Source organism: Lithobates pipiens, unplaced genomic scaffold, assembly GCF_037356315.1.
Source record: "Lithobates pipiens isolate NorthernLeopardFrog02 unplaced genomic scaffold, aLitPip1_a1.2 Scaffold_13, whole genome shotgun sequence".
Lineage (NCBI taxonomy): Eukaryota > Metazoa > Chordata > Amphibia > Anura > Ranidae > Lithobates > Lithobates pipiens.
In genome coordinates, this window is record NW_027507718.1 from 30726444 (window position 1) to 30743164 (window position 16721).

A 16721-nucleotide genomic window follows, 5' to 3' on the forward strand; every position below is an offset into this window, starting at 1 on the left:
TGGTTGTCTCTGAAACAATGCAGAACAATTTCATGCCCTGCACTTTTGCTCTTTCTACATTTGGACACCTCTTGCAAGCTATTTACTCTCAAATCCCACACATTTCATTGGTTTAGCTTTAAATAACCCAGCAATTCTGCGGTGGTTGCAAACCCCAACTGTGTAAGTGGTGGCTGGACAAAGGTTTATACCGCATAGGACATTTCCCTAATCATATAGGAGTTCAGACTTGAAAATTATTTCTCTGAAACCTTCAAATATCCTCTCTGAAACTTTTCACTTGAACCAAATTATACATTTGCTAAATACTGTCAAAAACGAGATAAATGACATCACTACAAGATCTCCTTTTGAAAACAGATGTATGCAAGACCTGAAGCAAAGAGGTGGCATTTCAGTGCTGTACCAGTTGCTCTCTACCATTTAAAACACGTTACCTTGCAGGCAAGCTGGGTAGGCAGATTTCTTCATGGACTACCAGAATACATAAGTCAGTACTTAATATGACCCTCATTAAATCTAATTTTCTCACTAGAATCACAAGTATCTACCCCAAGGCCTCCCCATCCTGTTTCAGAGCATGCAGAAAATTCATATCTGGTTGACCTGCCCTTTCATATCTGGTGGATAAGCATATACACAGTTTCAAACATTATTTGTTCCCAGGCCTGTCCACAAAGCCTGTTAAATAAATGGTTGCAGATATTTCTGGTACTCTCTGGTACTCATATTCTACATTTTATGGCTGTGAAAATATCCATTGCTAATGGATTTACATTATATGCTCCCCTGTTTGAGCTCAATAATATGGGTGAGGCAGATCCTTGACTGGGAGGAAGGTTTTCTTTCTTTTCTCTTTTCTTTCTATTGTTCCTATCTTTAAACTGTCACACTATTTATTGTTTGATATGATTAACTAAGGATTGAAACAGTTGAGGCATTATACAAAAAAATTGCTTGCGATAAGTCTCTGAGTCTGTGGTGATCTCCCCGGATCTCAAGCTTCTTTTTGTTCCTTGGGTACAAGCTGACATGCCTGAACTTAAGCCTTAACTCCTATTACTTAGTTTGACTTAATGGCCTCTTATCTTGCCTTTCCTAAATACATTTGCATTATTTTTCTTCTTTATTTTAGAAGCACCAAAAATGTAAGACCAACAGACATACAGTATGTTTGTAAAATTTCTTTATCAACGACCCTAGTCATTTTTCTCCCTAAACTTCCTTGATTTCCAGAACCTTTTTTTTTCGTTTTTGGTCTTGCACATTTTACCTATCCATCATACACCTATATATCATTTTTTGGGACAGATAGGGGTATTTTCTAGCAGCAATTTTGGAAACATCAATTTTTTTCTTGCCTTTTATTGGAATTATATTCAGCAGTTAGAAATTAGAAATAAAATGCATTTTCCTGCAATTTTTCCCAACACTACTTTTACATAATTTTGCACAACTCCATATATTTACCACAACATATAATCAACACAGTCTTCTGATTAAAATGATATCACAGTGTGACATGTATGTGATGTAGCAGGACTTCACTCAACCTAAATGTATGCTTTTTACATTAGGACAGGTTCATTCTCCAGGTGTCTATATGGGGCGCCAAAACATTAGAAGCCCAGGGGCTGATTATTTTAGCTCCTGGAATTAGCAGTGGACCCCAGCAATCAGTGATCACCATGATTTTCATATTTTTTTCCTTGTTTCCTTGTTCCTCTATATTTTTATGACAGTAGTTCACAAACAGATTTTTGCTCTGCCTTTTTTGGTATCTGTATGTTAAAAACTTGTTGGAAGACTACTGAGATAAAAAAAATTACAGTTTAACTTGCCAGAGATTTTATTCTTCTGTACAATTCTGTATAGGGTGACATACTGTGCTGTACTTTGCTAAACTGTGCTTTAAATGTTTGTACTGGTTCCCATGGTAGCTTCTGGCATCACATGATTTTATTTTGGCAATTCTATCCCCTAGAACTTCAATGGGGTTTTATGCAAACTTTGCAAACTTCAAACTTAAATTGATTGTAAACCTATTTTTTTATTTTTTTTAATACCAAATATGTTATACCTTCTACTTGATGCAATGTTTTTGCACAGAGCAGCCCTGATCTTAGTTTTATCAGGGCCCCGTCAGCGCTCCTGGCTCCTCTGCTCCTCGGTGTGCCACCATAAATATCTGCTTTCTATTGTGGCACAATTGCTGGCTCCACTCCAAGCTGTGCTGCCTATATCTATATACACAGACAGTGTGGCTTGGCCCCACCCCCTGCTTCCTCGTGACAGGATTTGATTGACTGCAGCAGGAGGTTTATTCCAAGCATCAAGTACTCTTTCGACAAAATAATACATTCTAAAGCAAGCCATATATTCTACAATTTTCTTTCCTTCAATGGCAGATTCAAGGATAAAAAAAAAATTGCTTGATTCCCCCATCAACACAGTCAATGCAGCTTTATTGTATTCTGACAGCGGGAAGTTTCCCAGCCATCAGAATACAATGATCAATGCTAGCTGCTACTGGCAGTGATCACACAAAAAAAAAAAAAAAATAACAGCTGGTTGTACTGCAGTCAGTTGATGGATCAACTTCAGTACAACCATGTATCATATGTTTTATCCCCCAAACTTTTCACTATTTTTGTTGTCCGTCTCTGGACTCATTCTATCTTGTCAAAATCATTTTGTAAATGAGATTTCCAGAACTGGATATAGTATTTTAAATGAAGCATACATAAATGTCTATATATAAATGTCTATATAGGGGAATCAGGGCCTCCTTTCTCTTGATGGTTATCGTTCTATATACCTCCAAAATCTAGCACTGGAGAATGAGAGACACTTGAGGGAGATACAGTGCCTTGAAAAAGTATTCACACCCCTTGAAATTTTCCACATTTTGCCACGTTACAAACAAAAACGTAAATGTATTTTATTGGGATTTTAATGTAATAGACCAACACAACGTGGCACATAATTGTGAAATGGAAGGAAAATGATAAATGATTTTCAAATGTTTTGTACAAATAAATATCTGAAAAGTGTGGCATGCATTTGTATTAGGCCCCCTTTACTTTGATACCCATAACTAAAATCTAGTGGAACCAATTGCCATCAGAAGTCACATAGTTGGTAAATAGCATCCACCTGTGTGCAATTTATTTTCAGTGTAAAATACAGCTGTTCTGTGAAGCCCTCGGAGGTTTGTTAAAGAACCTTAGTGAACAAACAGCATAATGAAGGCCAAGGAACACACCAGACAGGTCAGGGATAAAGTTGTGGAGAATTTTAAAGCAGGGTTAGGTTATACAAAATATCCCAAGTTTTGAACATCTCAGAGAACACTGTTCAATCCATCATCCAAAAATAGAAAGAGTATGGCACAACTGCAAACGTACCAATACATGGCCGTCCACCTAAACTGACAGGCCGAGCAAGGAAAGCATTAATCAGAGAAGCAGCCAAGAGGCCCATGATAACTCTGGAGGAGCTGCAGAGATCCAGAGCTCAGGTGGGAGAATCTGTAATGCACTCCACAAATCTGGCCTTTATGGAAGAGTGGCAAGAAGAAAGCCATTGTTGAAAGAAAGCCATAAGAAGTCCCATTTGCAGTTTGCGAGAAGCCATGTGAGGGACACAGCAAACATATGGAAGAAGGTGCTCTGGTCAGATGAGACCAAAATTGAACTTTTGTCCTAAAAGTAAAATGCTATGGGTGGTGGAAAAAGAACACTGCACATTACCCTGAACACACCATCCTCACCGTGAAACATGGTGGTGGCAGCATCATGTTGTGGGGATGCGTTTCTTCAGCAGGGACATGGAAGCAGGATCAGAGTTGATGGGAAGATGGATGGAGCCAAATACAGGGCAATCTTAGAAGAAAACCTGTTAGAGTCTGCAAAAGACTCGAGTCTGGGGCAGAGGTTCACCTTCCACCAGGACAGCGACCCTAAAGATACAGCCAGAGCTGCAATGAAATGGTTTAGATCAAAGCATGTCCATGTGTTAGAATGGTCCAGTCCAAGTCCAGACCTAAATTCAATTGAGAATCTGTGGCATGACTTGAAAATTACTATTCACAGATGCTCTCCATCCAATCTGACAGAGCTTGAGCTATTTTGCTACATGAGCAAAAATGCACTCTTTAGATGTGGAAAGCTGGTAGAGACATCTTGCCGCTGTAATTGCAGCAAAAGGTAGATTTACAAAGTATTGACTCGGGGGGGGGGGGGGGGGGGCTGAATACAATGGCACGCCACACTTTTCACATATTTATTTGTAAAACATTTTTAAACCATTTATCATTTTCTTTGCACTTCACAATGATGTGCTTCTTTGTGTTGATCGATCACATAAAATCCCAATAAAATACATTTATGTGGAAAATTTCAAGGGGTATGAATACTCTTTCAAGACACTGTATCTCCCTCAAGTATCTCTCATTCTTTGATTGTAAAAAAACAGAGGCACCCTTGAGTAGGGATGAGCTGAACACCCCCCCCCCCCCCCAGTTCGGTTCGCACCAGAACTTTCGAACGGACCGAAAATTTGTACGGACTTTAGAACCCCATTGAAGTCTATGGGACTCGAACGGTCGAAATTAAAAGTGCTAATTTTAATGGCTAATATGCAAGATACTGTCCTAAAAAGGGTTTGGGGACCTGGCTCCTGCCCCAGGGGACATGGGTCAATGCCTAAAATGTTTTTAAAAATGGCCGTTTTGGCAGGAGCACTGATTTTAATGACGATTAAAGTGAAAAAAAGTAAAATATTCCTTTAAACATCGTGCCTGGGGGGTGTCTATAGTATGCCTGTGAAGTGCCATGTGTTTCCCATGTTTAGAACAGTCCCTGCACAAAATGGCATTTAATGGAAAAAAAGTCATTTCAAACTGCTTGTGTTTTTTATGTAATATCTGGTTCCGGCAATATGGATGAAAATCATTGAGAAAAATGGCATGGGTAGCCCCCCCTGCCCATTACCATCCCCTTTGGGTCTTGTACGGATATTAAGGGGAACCCCGTACCCATATTTAAAAAAGGAAAGACGTGGGGCCCCCAGGCCCTATATACTCATAACAGCAGTATACAGGCGGTGCAAACAAGACAGGGACTGTGTAGATTTGTTGTGTTAAGTAGAATCTGTGTGTCATTTTGAACTGGTAAATTTTTAAATTGTAGCTCCAGTCAAAAAATCTATTTTTAAGCTTTTTGGAAAACATAGGGAAGGGTTATCACCCCTGTGTAATTTGTTTTGCTGTCCGTCTTTTTTCATCTCACTTCCTGTTGTCTCCTTCCGTTTGCAAGTAGGAGACATTTGTAAGTTGGATGTTTGAAAGTAGGGGCCTGCCCTATATGCTCTGCAGAAATGGCGGAACAAGGTGTTGGTGTTGCCACAACATTGTAAGCCCTCAAAGTGACTCTTGGTGGGCGCTGGAGCGCCCTGCTGTGAACGATTATATCAAGAATTGTAATTACATGCCATTGTTCAACAGTGGTAGAAAAATTGACCTTTGGTGGTTGTGGTGCTGGTGCCACAACACTATAAGTCCTCACAGTTACTCTGGGTGGGCACAGGAACGGGCCCTCCTTTGAAATATTATATCAAGAATTGCAATTACATGCCCCTGTTAAACAGGGGCTGAAAAATTGGGTTGCTGGCACTGGTGCTGGTGCCACGACACTGAAACCTCTCCCATATACTCTAGTTGTGGTGCAGGAATGAGCCCTGCTACAAAGCATTGCATCAAAAATTGTAATTAAACGCCCCTGTTAAACAGGGGCAGAAAAATTGAGTGTTAGGCACTGGTGCTGGTGCCACGACACTGCAACCTCTCCCATATACTCTAGTTGTGGTGCAGGAATGAGCCCTGCTGCAACACATTGCATCAAAAATTGTAATTAAACGTCCCTGTTAAACAGGGGCTGAAAAATTGGGCTTTGGTGGTTGTGGTGCTGGTGTCACAACACTATAAGTCCTCACAGTTACTCTGGGTGGGCACAGGAATGGGCCCTCCTGTGGAATATTATATTAAGAATTGTAATTACATGCCCCTGTTAAACAGGGGCTGAAAAATTGGGCTGCTGGCACTGGTGCTGGTGCCACAACACTGAAACCTCTCCCATATACTCTAGTTGTGGTGCAGGAATGAGCCCTGCTGCAACGCATTGCATCAAAAATTGTAATTAAACGTCCCTGTTAAACAGGGGCTGAAAAATTGGGCTTTGGTGGTTGTGGTGCTGGTGTCACAACACTATAAGTCCTCACAGTTACTCTGGGTGGGCACAGGAATGGGCCCTCCTGTGAAATATTATATCAAGAATTGTAATTACATGCCCCTGTTAAACAGGGGCTGAAAAATTGGGCTGCTGGCACTGGTGCTGGTGCCACGACACTGAAACCTCTCCCATATACTCTAGTTGTGGTGCAGGAATGAGCCCTGCTACAAAGCTATGCATCAAAAATTTTAATTAAACGCCCCTGTTGAACAGGGGCAGAAAAATTGGGCCTTAGGCACTGGTGCTGGTGCCACGACACTGCAACCTCTCCCATATACTCTAGTTGTAGTGCAGGAATGAGCCCTGCTGCAAAGCATTGCATCCAAAATTGTAATTAAACACCCCTGTTAGACAGGGGCAGGAAAATTGGGCCTTGGGCATCACCCAGAACCAAAAATGTTCTTCCAACATATCAGCAGAGGAGGAAGAGGATAGACAATCAACATAACAGGACAGTCACTCAGCATCAGCATAGGCAGTCTTAAAGGGATGTGATATTTAAAAAAAATTATTCGGTTACATCAGCTTCAGGTGCTTGGTAGCTGTGGGTGATCCAAGACTGATTCATCTTGATGAAGGTCAGTCGAGTCAGTGGACAGGTGCACCCTGTGATCGGTAACAAAGCCACCAGCAGTACTAAAGGTGCGTTCCGAAAGAACGCTGGATGCAGGACAGGCCAGTAGCTCAATTGCATACTGTGCAAGCTCTGGCCAGTGATCCATCCTCAAGACCCAGTAAGCCAGAGGATTTTCGGTGGGAAAGGTGGGAAAGGTGTCCAAGTCTGACCTTGCCCCTAGGTATTCCTGCACCATGTAAATCAGACCTTTGTAACCTCCCAGTCTCTGGGAACACGTTGCACAGACCTTTCTGCAAGGCCTCCCGGAGATGTCTCATCCTCTGCTCCCTCTCCCTAAGGTCGACAACCTTACCCTTGTACCGCGGATCAAGGAGAGTGGCCAGCCAGTAATGGTCCCTCTCCTTGATCCGAATAAAGAAAATCAGCAATTGGGTAGTGTATATTGTGCTGGAGGCACACACAACACCCACTAACTCCTGCAGTTGGCAGATGGCTCAATTAGAGAAGAGCTATATAGGTGGATATAACGGTGTATACTGTGGTCAGGGCACACAGACAGCACGCACAATCCTTTACAACTGACTGCAAGCTCTATTAAAAAAGAGCAATATAGCTAGCTATATAGGTGGATATAATGGTGTATACTGCGGTCAGGGCACGCAGACAGCGCACACAATCTCCTACAAGTGACTGCAAGCTCTATTAAAAAAGAGCAAGATAGCTAGCTATATAGGTAGATATAACAGTGTATACTGCGGTCAGGGCACGCAGACAGCATGCACACAGCACGCACAATCTCCTACAACTGACTGCAAGCTCTATTAAAAAAGAGCAATATAGCTAGCTATATAGGTGGATATAACGGTGTATACTGCGGTCAGGGCACGCAGACAGCACGCACAATCTCCTACAACTGACTGCAAGCTATATTAAAAAAAGAGCAAGATAGCTAGCTATATAGGTGGATATAGCAGTGTATACTGCGGTCAGGGCAAGCAGACAGCACGCACAATCTCCTACAACTGACTGAAATCTCTATTAAAAAAGAGCAATATAGCTAGCAATATAGGTGGATATAACGGTGTATACTGCGGTCAGGGCACGCAGACAGCACGCACAATCTCCTACAACTGACTGCAAGCTCTATTAAAAAAGAGCAATATAGCTAGCTATGTAGGTGGCTATAACGGTGTATACTGTGGTCAGGGCACGCAGACAGCACGCACAATCTCCTACAACTGACTGCAAGCTCTATTAAAAAAGAGCAATATAGCTAGCTATATAGGTGGATATAACGGTGTATACTGCGGTCAGGACACGCAGACAGCACGCACAATCTCCTACAACTGACTGCAAGCTCTATTAAAAAAGAGCAAGATAGCTAGTTATATAGGTGGATATAACAGTGTATACTGCGGTCAGGGAACGCAGACAGCACGAATGGTGTATACTGTGTTGAAGGTACACAGAACACCCACTAACTCCCACAGATGCCAACACACTACACAAGGCCGCCGCGCTGGCGGCCTTATATAGTGTGGGGCGTGTACTACACAGCCTGAGCTATGATTGGCCACAGGCATCCTACCTTTAGCCAATCATGGCTCTCCTTGCTGGCGGCGCTGTGATTGGCCAAGCATGCGGGGTCACAGTGCATGCTTGGCCAATCATGAGCCAGCAATGCACTGCGATGGCGCAGTGCATTGTGGGCCGTGAGCGCCACACGAATTTGTCGCAAACGGCCCATAAAGTTCGGTATTCGCCGAACGGGCAAACAGCCGATGCCTATCCCTACCCTTGAGCATCCAAAGGACAGGATTAAAGCAGTGCATGCAGCAGTGAACAGCGAGTGTGACCTAACCTGGGGGGGGGGGGGACTTAAGGGCATGATATGCCTTTTATTTCTGTGCCCCAGTCAAAAGTCTCACAGACACATATAAACCTCAGCACAATAAATATATATGTATATATATATATATATATATATATATATATATATATATATATATATATATATATTTAAATCTTCCATTACATATGGTTTTGTGCACACTGAAAATAGACAGAGCTAACACTTTGTTTGAGCTTACCTTATAGAATAACTTCATTAAAATAGTCAGGGACTGCTTAGCAACCAGCATCTGTTGAGACAATCCAAACTTAGGTGAGAGGTATGTAGAGTATGATATAGTGGATATAATGCAGGAGTCTGTAAGGCAAAGTGTAGGGATCAGACATACGTAATGCACAGAGTGCTGCAGTCAGTGCCTGGTTAAGGATACATAACACAGAGTATACGGCCCAGGAGGATGCAATGCACAGTATACAGGGGAGAGGAGTGTGTAATGCATAGTAGGGGTCAGGAGTATAAAACAAAAAGAGTGCAGGAGTCAGGGGTGGGTAATGCACAGTGTGCGGGTAAGGAGCATGCAGAATTACTCCCCTTACAAACAATATTTTCCCCCCACTTTACCCTTTCAGCGAAAACCCCCCATAAAATCCAGCACTAATCTGGAGGCCCACCTCAACCCCCCCAAACAGAAATCCTCTCCACCTCCCAGCACAAATTACCGCCCCCCAAACTTCCCCTTGCAGCACAAATCCTCTCCCCAGTTTCTCCCTCACAGCACAAATCCCCCTCCCCGAAATCTCCCTTCTAGTACAGATCTTCCCCTCATCCCCCAACCAGCAGAAACCCCCCTCTTCTTTACCATAACCCCCCCCCCCCCCCAATATTATCTTCCACTTTGAGCTTCTCTGTAACAACACCATCCCCCCTTGCAAACAATCCTATTCACTTTCCTGCACAAATCCTCTTCATCCACCCTCTCATTCATTTCTTCCAACACAAATCCTCTCTCCTCTTCTAGCACAAATCCCACCCCCACACAAATTTCCCCCAGGTCAAATCCTCTCACTTTTCTTGCACAAATCCTCCCCCCAACTCCCTCCCTCCCACATTCTAACACAAATTGTCCTCATGCACACTGCCCATTTGCCTAGCTCCTCTAAAAGCCTTTGTTCCTGGCAGGAAGTAGCAGCTGAAAGAATATGCCTAAAGCAACATTTTGCCCACACATTTAGGTGCGCAAAGAATTTGGGTGTTCATTCATTCTACTGAACAAAATATTAAAATATTATGACAATTTAAATGAATAAGCACTCAAGATTTAAACACACCTAGCATGTAGATGCATTTACACCCATTTACAGGCGTTTTGGTGCATCAGGAGTTTTTTCTGCTCAAATGCTCCTCTCTTGAATGTCCAGGTGATATTTTTTTCAGCCTCTAAACACTCTTCTTCTAATATTCCTCTAAATGCCTATGTGCCTATGTGCCTATGTGTGCATGGTCATATAGATTAACATAAGTGCATTTAAAGTCTGAAAAAAAAAGTCAAACACTTGTAAAAGTGCCATCCTCTCCCCTCCCAAATCGCCACCCAGAACAAATTACTCCTTCTCCCCCCAATCACTCCTCCCAGCATAAATCCTCCAGCACAATTTTTAATAATTGTTAACTTAATGACTTTATTTTTTAAATTCATTAAATATCAATACAATTTGATTTAGCAGCCATACATTTAGCAAGTTTTCTATTTAAAAAATTGGATTATGTCATCTTGAAAATGATGTTACCTAGTAACACATTGTACAAGCACATGATGAATAATCAATACATTATAGGAGCACATATGTTTGCTTGATAATTCCTGTAAACAATGTTAAAGATCTCTACGGTTATTCACTGCTAGACATGAGTGAACCCTACAAAATCTGTCATTCAAGTTTTGTTCCCTTTTAATCTATTATATTTATCCGTGGGATTTCTTTGTTTAAGTGGACCTAGTATCAGATATAAATATTTGCATGGTACGTGGATGTATGCTAAGTAATGTATAAGGCCTCATGCACACGAGACGCAGATGAAACCTCTGTTAAAAAAAAGCTGAAACGCGCGTTTAGAAACGCGCGTTTTGCCGCGTTTGCATGCCGCGTTTAGACGCGTTTGCGTTTAAACGCGTTTATAAAGATAACATCATGTAGACCCTCCCCAAGCTCTCAAAGCATTTTTTTTAACTATTTCTGCTATTTTGATCAGAGTGAGCAGCAGCAGCATAGAGAGCAGTTGTACACTTGCATTTGCCGTGTCACTTGCCACGGCACCTGCCACAAGTTGTGGATTGTCCACTTGCCACGTCACTTGCCACAAGTTGGGGATTGTCCACTTGCCACATCACCTGCCACGTCACCTGCCACAAATTGTGGATTGTCCACTTGCCACGTCACTTGCCACATCACCTGCCACGTCACTTGCCACGAGATGTGGATTGTCCACTTTCCACGTCATCTGCCATGCCACCTGCCACAAGCTGTGGATTGTCCACTTGCCACGTCACCAGCCACATCACCTGCCACAAGTTGTGGATTGTCCACTTGCCACGTGACTTGCCACATCACCTGCCACGTCACTTGCCACATCACCTGCCACAAGTTGTGGATTGTCTACTTGCCGTGTCACTTGCCACATCACCTGCCACGTCACTTGCCACGTCACCTGCCACAAGTTGTGGATTGTTCACTTGCCACGTCACCTGCCACGTCACCTGCCACAAGTTGTGGAGTGTCCACTTGCCACGTCACTTGCCACAAGCTGTGGATTGTCCACTTGCCACATCACTTGCCACATCACCTGCCACGTCACTTGCCACGTCACCTGCCACAAGTTTTGGATTGTCCACTTGCCACGTCACTTGCCACGTCAGCTGCCACGTCACTTGTCACGAGATGTGGATTGTCCACTTTCCACGTCATCTGCCATGCCACCTGCCACAAGCTGTGGATTGTTCACTTGCCACAAGCTGTGGATTGTCCACTTGCCACATCACTTGCCACGTCACCTGCCACGTCACTTGCCACGTCACCTGCCACAAGTTTTGGATTGTCCACTTGCCACGTCACTTGCCACGTCAGCTGCCACGTCACTTGCCACGAGATGTGGATTGTCCACTTTCCACGTCATCTGCCATGCCACCTGCCACAAGCTGTGGATTGTCCACTTGCCACATCACCAGCCACATCACCTGCCACAAGTTGTGGATTGTCCACTTGCCACGTGACTTGCCACATCACCTGCCACAAGTTGTGGATTGTCTACTTGCCGCGTCACTTGCCACATCACCTGCCACGTCACTTGCCACGTCACCTGCCACAAGTTGTGGATTGTTCACTTGCCACGTCACCTGCCACGTCACCTGCCACAAGTTGTGGATTGTCCACTTGCCACGTCACTTGCCACAAGCTGTGGATTGTCCACTTGCCACATCACTTGCCACGTCACCTGCCACGTCACCTGCCACGTCACTTGCCACGTCACCTGCCACAAGTTTTGGATTGTCCACTTGCCATGTCACTTGCCACGTCACTTGCCACATCACCTGCCACGTCACCTGCCACAAGTTGTGGATTGTCCACTTGCCACGTCACTTGCCACATCACCTGCCACGTCACTTGCCACGAGATGTGGATTGTCCACTTGCCATGTCACTTGCCACGTCACCTGCCACGTCACTTGCCACGTCACCTGCCACGTCACTTGCCACAAGATGTGGATTGTCCACTTGTCACATCACCTGCCACATCACTTGCCACATCACCTGCCACGTCACCTGCCACAAGTTGTGGATTGTCCACTTGCCACGTCACTTGCCACATCACCTGCCACGTCACTTGCCACAAGATGTGGATTGTCCACTTTCCACGTCACCTGCCATGCCATCTGCCACAAGTTGTGGATTGTCCACTTACCACGTCACCAGCCACATCACCTGCCACAAGTTGTGGATTGTCCACTTGCCACACCACTTTCCACGTCACCTGCCACGTCACCTGCCACAAGATGTGGATTGTCCACTTGCCACGTCACCAGCCACATCACCTGCCACAAGTTGTGGATTGTCCACTTGCCATGTCCCTTGCCACGTCCCCTGCCACGTCACCTGCCACAAGTGGATTGTCCACTTGCCACATCACTTGCCACATCACCTGCCACAAGTTGTGGATTGTTCACTTGCCACGTCACCTGCCACGTCACCTGCCACAAGTTGTGGATTGTCCACTTGCCACGTCACTTGCCACAAGCTGTGGATTGTCCACTTGCCACATCACTTGCCACGTCACCTGCCACGTCACCTGCCACGTCACTTGCCACGTCACCTGCCACAAGTTTTGGATTGTCCACTTGCCATGTCACTTGCCACGTCACTTGCCACATCACCTGCCACGTCACCTGCCACAAGTTGTGGATTGTCCACTTGCCACGTCACTTGCCACATCACCTGCCACGTCACTTGCCACGAGATGTGGATTGTCCACTTGCCATGTCACTTGCCACGTCACCTGCCACGTCACTTGCCACGTCACCTGCCACGTCACTTGCCACAAGATGTGGATTGTCCACTTGTCACATCACCTGCCACATCACTTGCCACATCACCTGCCACGTCACCTGCCACAAGTTGTGGATTGTCCACTTGCCACGTCACTTGCCACATCACCTGCCACGTCACTTGCCACAAGATGTGGATTGTCCACTTTCCACGTCACCTGCCATGCCATCTGCCACAAGTTGTGGATTGTCCACTTACCACGTCACCAGCCACATCACCTGCCACAAGTTGTGGATTGTCCACTTGCCACACCACTTTCCACGTCACCTGCCACGTCACCTGCCACAAGATGTGGATTGTCCACTTGCCACGTCACCAGCCACATCACCTGCCACAAGTTGTGGATTGTCCACTTGCCATGTCCCTTGCCACGTCCCCTGCCACGTCACCTGCCACAAGTGGATTGTCCACTTGCCACATCACTTGCCACATCACCTGCCACAAGTTGTGGATTGTCCACTCGCCACGTCACTTGCCACATCACCTGCCACAAGTGGATTGTCCACTTGCCACGTCACTTGCCACGTCCCCTGCCACAAGTGGATTGTCCACTTGCCACGTCACTTGCCACGTCACCTGCCACAAGTTATGGATTGTCCACTTGCCACGTCACATGCCAGTCACCTGCCACAAGTTGTTGATTTTCCACTTGCCACGTCACCTGCCAAGTCACTTGCCGCGTCACCTGCCAGGTCACTTGCCACGTCACCTGCCACAAGTTGTGGATTGTCCACTTTCCACGTCACTTGCCACTTCACCTGCCACGTCACTTGCCACAAGTTGTGGATTGTCCACTTGCCACATCACTTGCCACCTGCCATGTCACTTGCCACAAGTTGTGGATTGTCCACTTGCCACGTCACTTGCCACAAGTTGTGGATTGTCCACTTGCAATTGCAATTGTTTAAAATATTTTTCTAATGGTTTTTCATCATTTGCAATCATTTTTGAGATTTTTAATGTAAAAAAAAAGCTCACCTTTAAAAACGCATATAAACGCAAATGCGGCTAAACGCGGGTGCCGCGTTTAGCCGCGTTTAGCCGCGTTTTGCGTCTGAAACGCAGAAATTTTTGTTTCTGAACGCATTTTTTTGCTTCTGGAAAAACGAGATTAAACGCAACTGCATATAAACGGAAAAAAACGAGACTGTGTGCATGGACACATAGGATAACATTGAATGAGTTCAGGTGCAGTTGAAAAAACTGTCCAACTGCATCTGAACGCGCGTTTAACTGCGTCTCGTGTGCATGAGGCCTAAGTATAACACTGGTATTTATTACCTCTCACAGAGATCACAGTGCTTCTTCTAACAATACTCAATTTTTCTCATCAGAAGAAAGGAGCCATCTTCATTCAGGCCTTATCCAAGCTCAGCATGTTTTTCCTAGAATGAATGAGATGTCACACTCATGTAAATCCTGAATTTTGTGACTCTATGTAGTCCTCAGCTGTGATACAGATCAACCCCTACCTTAGCCTCTTGCCTTGTGACTTGCAGTCTAAGGACTGGAAAGAGCAAAATAAGGAAATGATTTTTCCTGCATGCTGCCAAATGATGGCATCATCTCAACCTAGAAAAAATCACCTAATTAAGAACTGTGTTTTAATCAGTATGTGCACGTATGAATGTGAGTTAGGAACCTTACATTGTAAGTTCCCTGAGGGCAGGGACTGATGTGAATATACAATATATATGTAAAGCGCTGCCATAATTGACAATGCTATATAAGTACCTGTAATATATAAAAAATACATCAATTATAAAAGGTGAAAGTTTAAAAAAAATATATATATTGTTGGTGTATATTGTGAATTTACTAAAAGGTCTAGCTAATGTTAAAAAAAAGTGTGAGATCTGCCCTAGCATATTCTACCTTTTATACCTTGTATATATTAGGGAGGTCACTGAATCTCTATTAGATTTAGTCAGGAGAAGGAGCCTATAATTTCTAAGGCTGGGTTCACATATATATGCAAATTTGATGCGTTTTACACCACAACAAATCCACATAACATGAGTGTGACCGGCTTTCAATGGAGCCCGTTTACACATGTCTGGGGCAGCCGAGGTGCAAATTTGAAAAGGGTCCTGTATGTTTTTGGGTCTGGTTCAAGAGAAAAAAAATCACCTGAATCACACCTGAAATACACAGGACAGAGGACTGCAAACTGCAGCCAGACCTCTGTGAACCCAGCCTAAAGGTTTACCAAAAGATTGTATTTTTCATGGGAAGGTAACACAATTATCAATTTACAGGATCCAGGGAGGTAGAAGACCTTATGGATTATATATTAATCCTTTATTGCTAAACGGAGCATGTTGGGGGGGGGGGGGGGGGGTGGAAGGAATTGCAGTTGCACTAGTAATAAAGATGCATAAAAGCCTAAGGGTCCATTGTCTCTACTTTGGGCACCCCACTTGAAGCATCACCTGATGATAAAGTGCATTTGGCTGTTAACCTGACAAGTATTGGGCAAAATACATTATAGACTTATGGGTATGTAAAGGTAAATGTATAGTGTCAAAAAAATAGATATTGTTTAAAATAGGCATTGTTCACAAATTTGGCATATATGAAATATTACATATCAATATTTCCTGTTTACAATTTCCATGGTTTACCATTTAACAAAATATAAGCAGATATTGACCTAAAACTCTAATAGTTTCCATTGGGGACCTTGTATCACCTTTGTGGATTTATCACAACAGTATTTTTCACTTTTCACAAAATATTAATATACTCAACAGCAGGTAGCTTAGTCCAGTTTGCCTCAAAATTACATTCTTGTGCCAGATCATTAACCCCATCTGCAGCATCTGCTAATGCGCATCATCAGAAACGAGATTCATCTGACTTAATCTTTGAGACAGCCCACCAATGGCAGGCATTTCAGATGTTGTGCATGCAGTGCTGTTTTCTGTAGAGAAGCTAATTATTGCAAGATTTTAAGGAAGGTGCTGCAGTCTGACTGTCTCCAACATCCAGAAGTTCCCAGGAGGCTGCAGGGAGGTAGGGCATAATTCATGAGTGCCTACGTTGAAAGGCTGGTGAAAAAAGATTCACGGATGGGATTTAAGTATTTGTAGCTAAAATGTTATTTTATTGTGGCAATACAGGGAGCTTGATTGCATGAGGGATAGAAAGGTATATAATCTATAAGAGTTTGCTTTGTGCAGCAAGGTCCATTTTAGGGTGAATATGTGGCCAGCTTATTGACATTCAGCTATTTATAGATTCTTAAAGCGTATCTAGACCTGCAAAAACAAAATGTAATATTTTGCAGCTTGCCAGTTCTTAGATTAGGTGCCTGAATTTGTTTTCACTTTTAACTTTATTTTCATCTGTTAATCCCGCGAATAATATACTTTCTGTCCCTAGGTGATTACATGTACTTTCCCA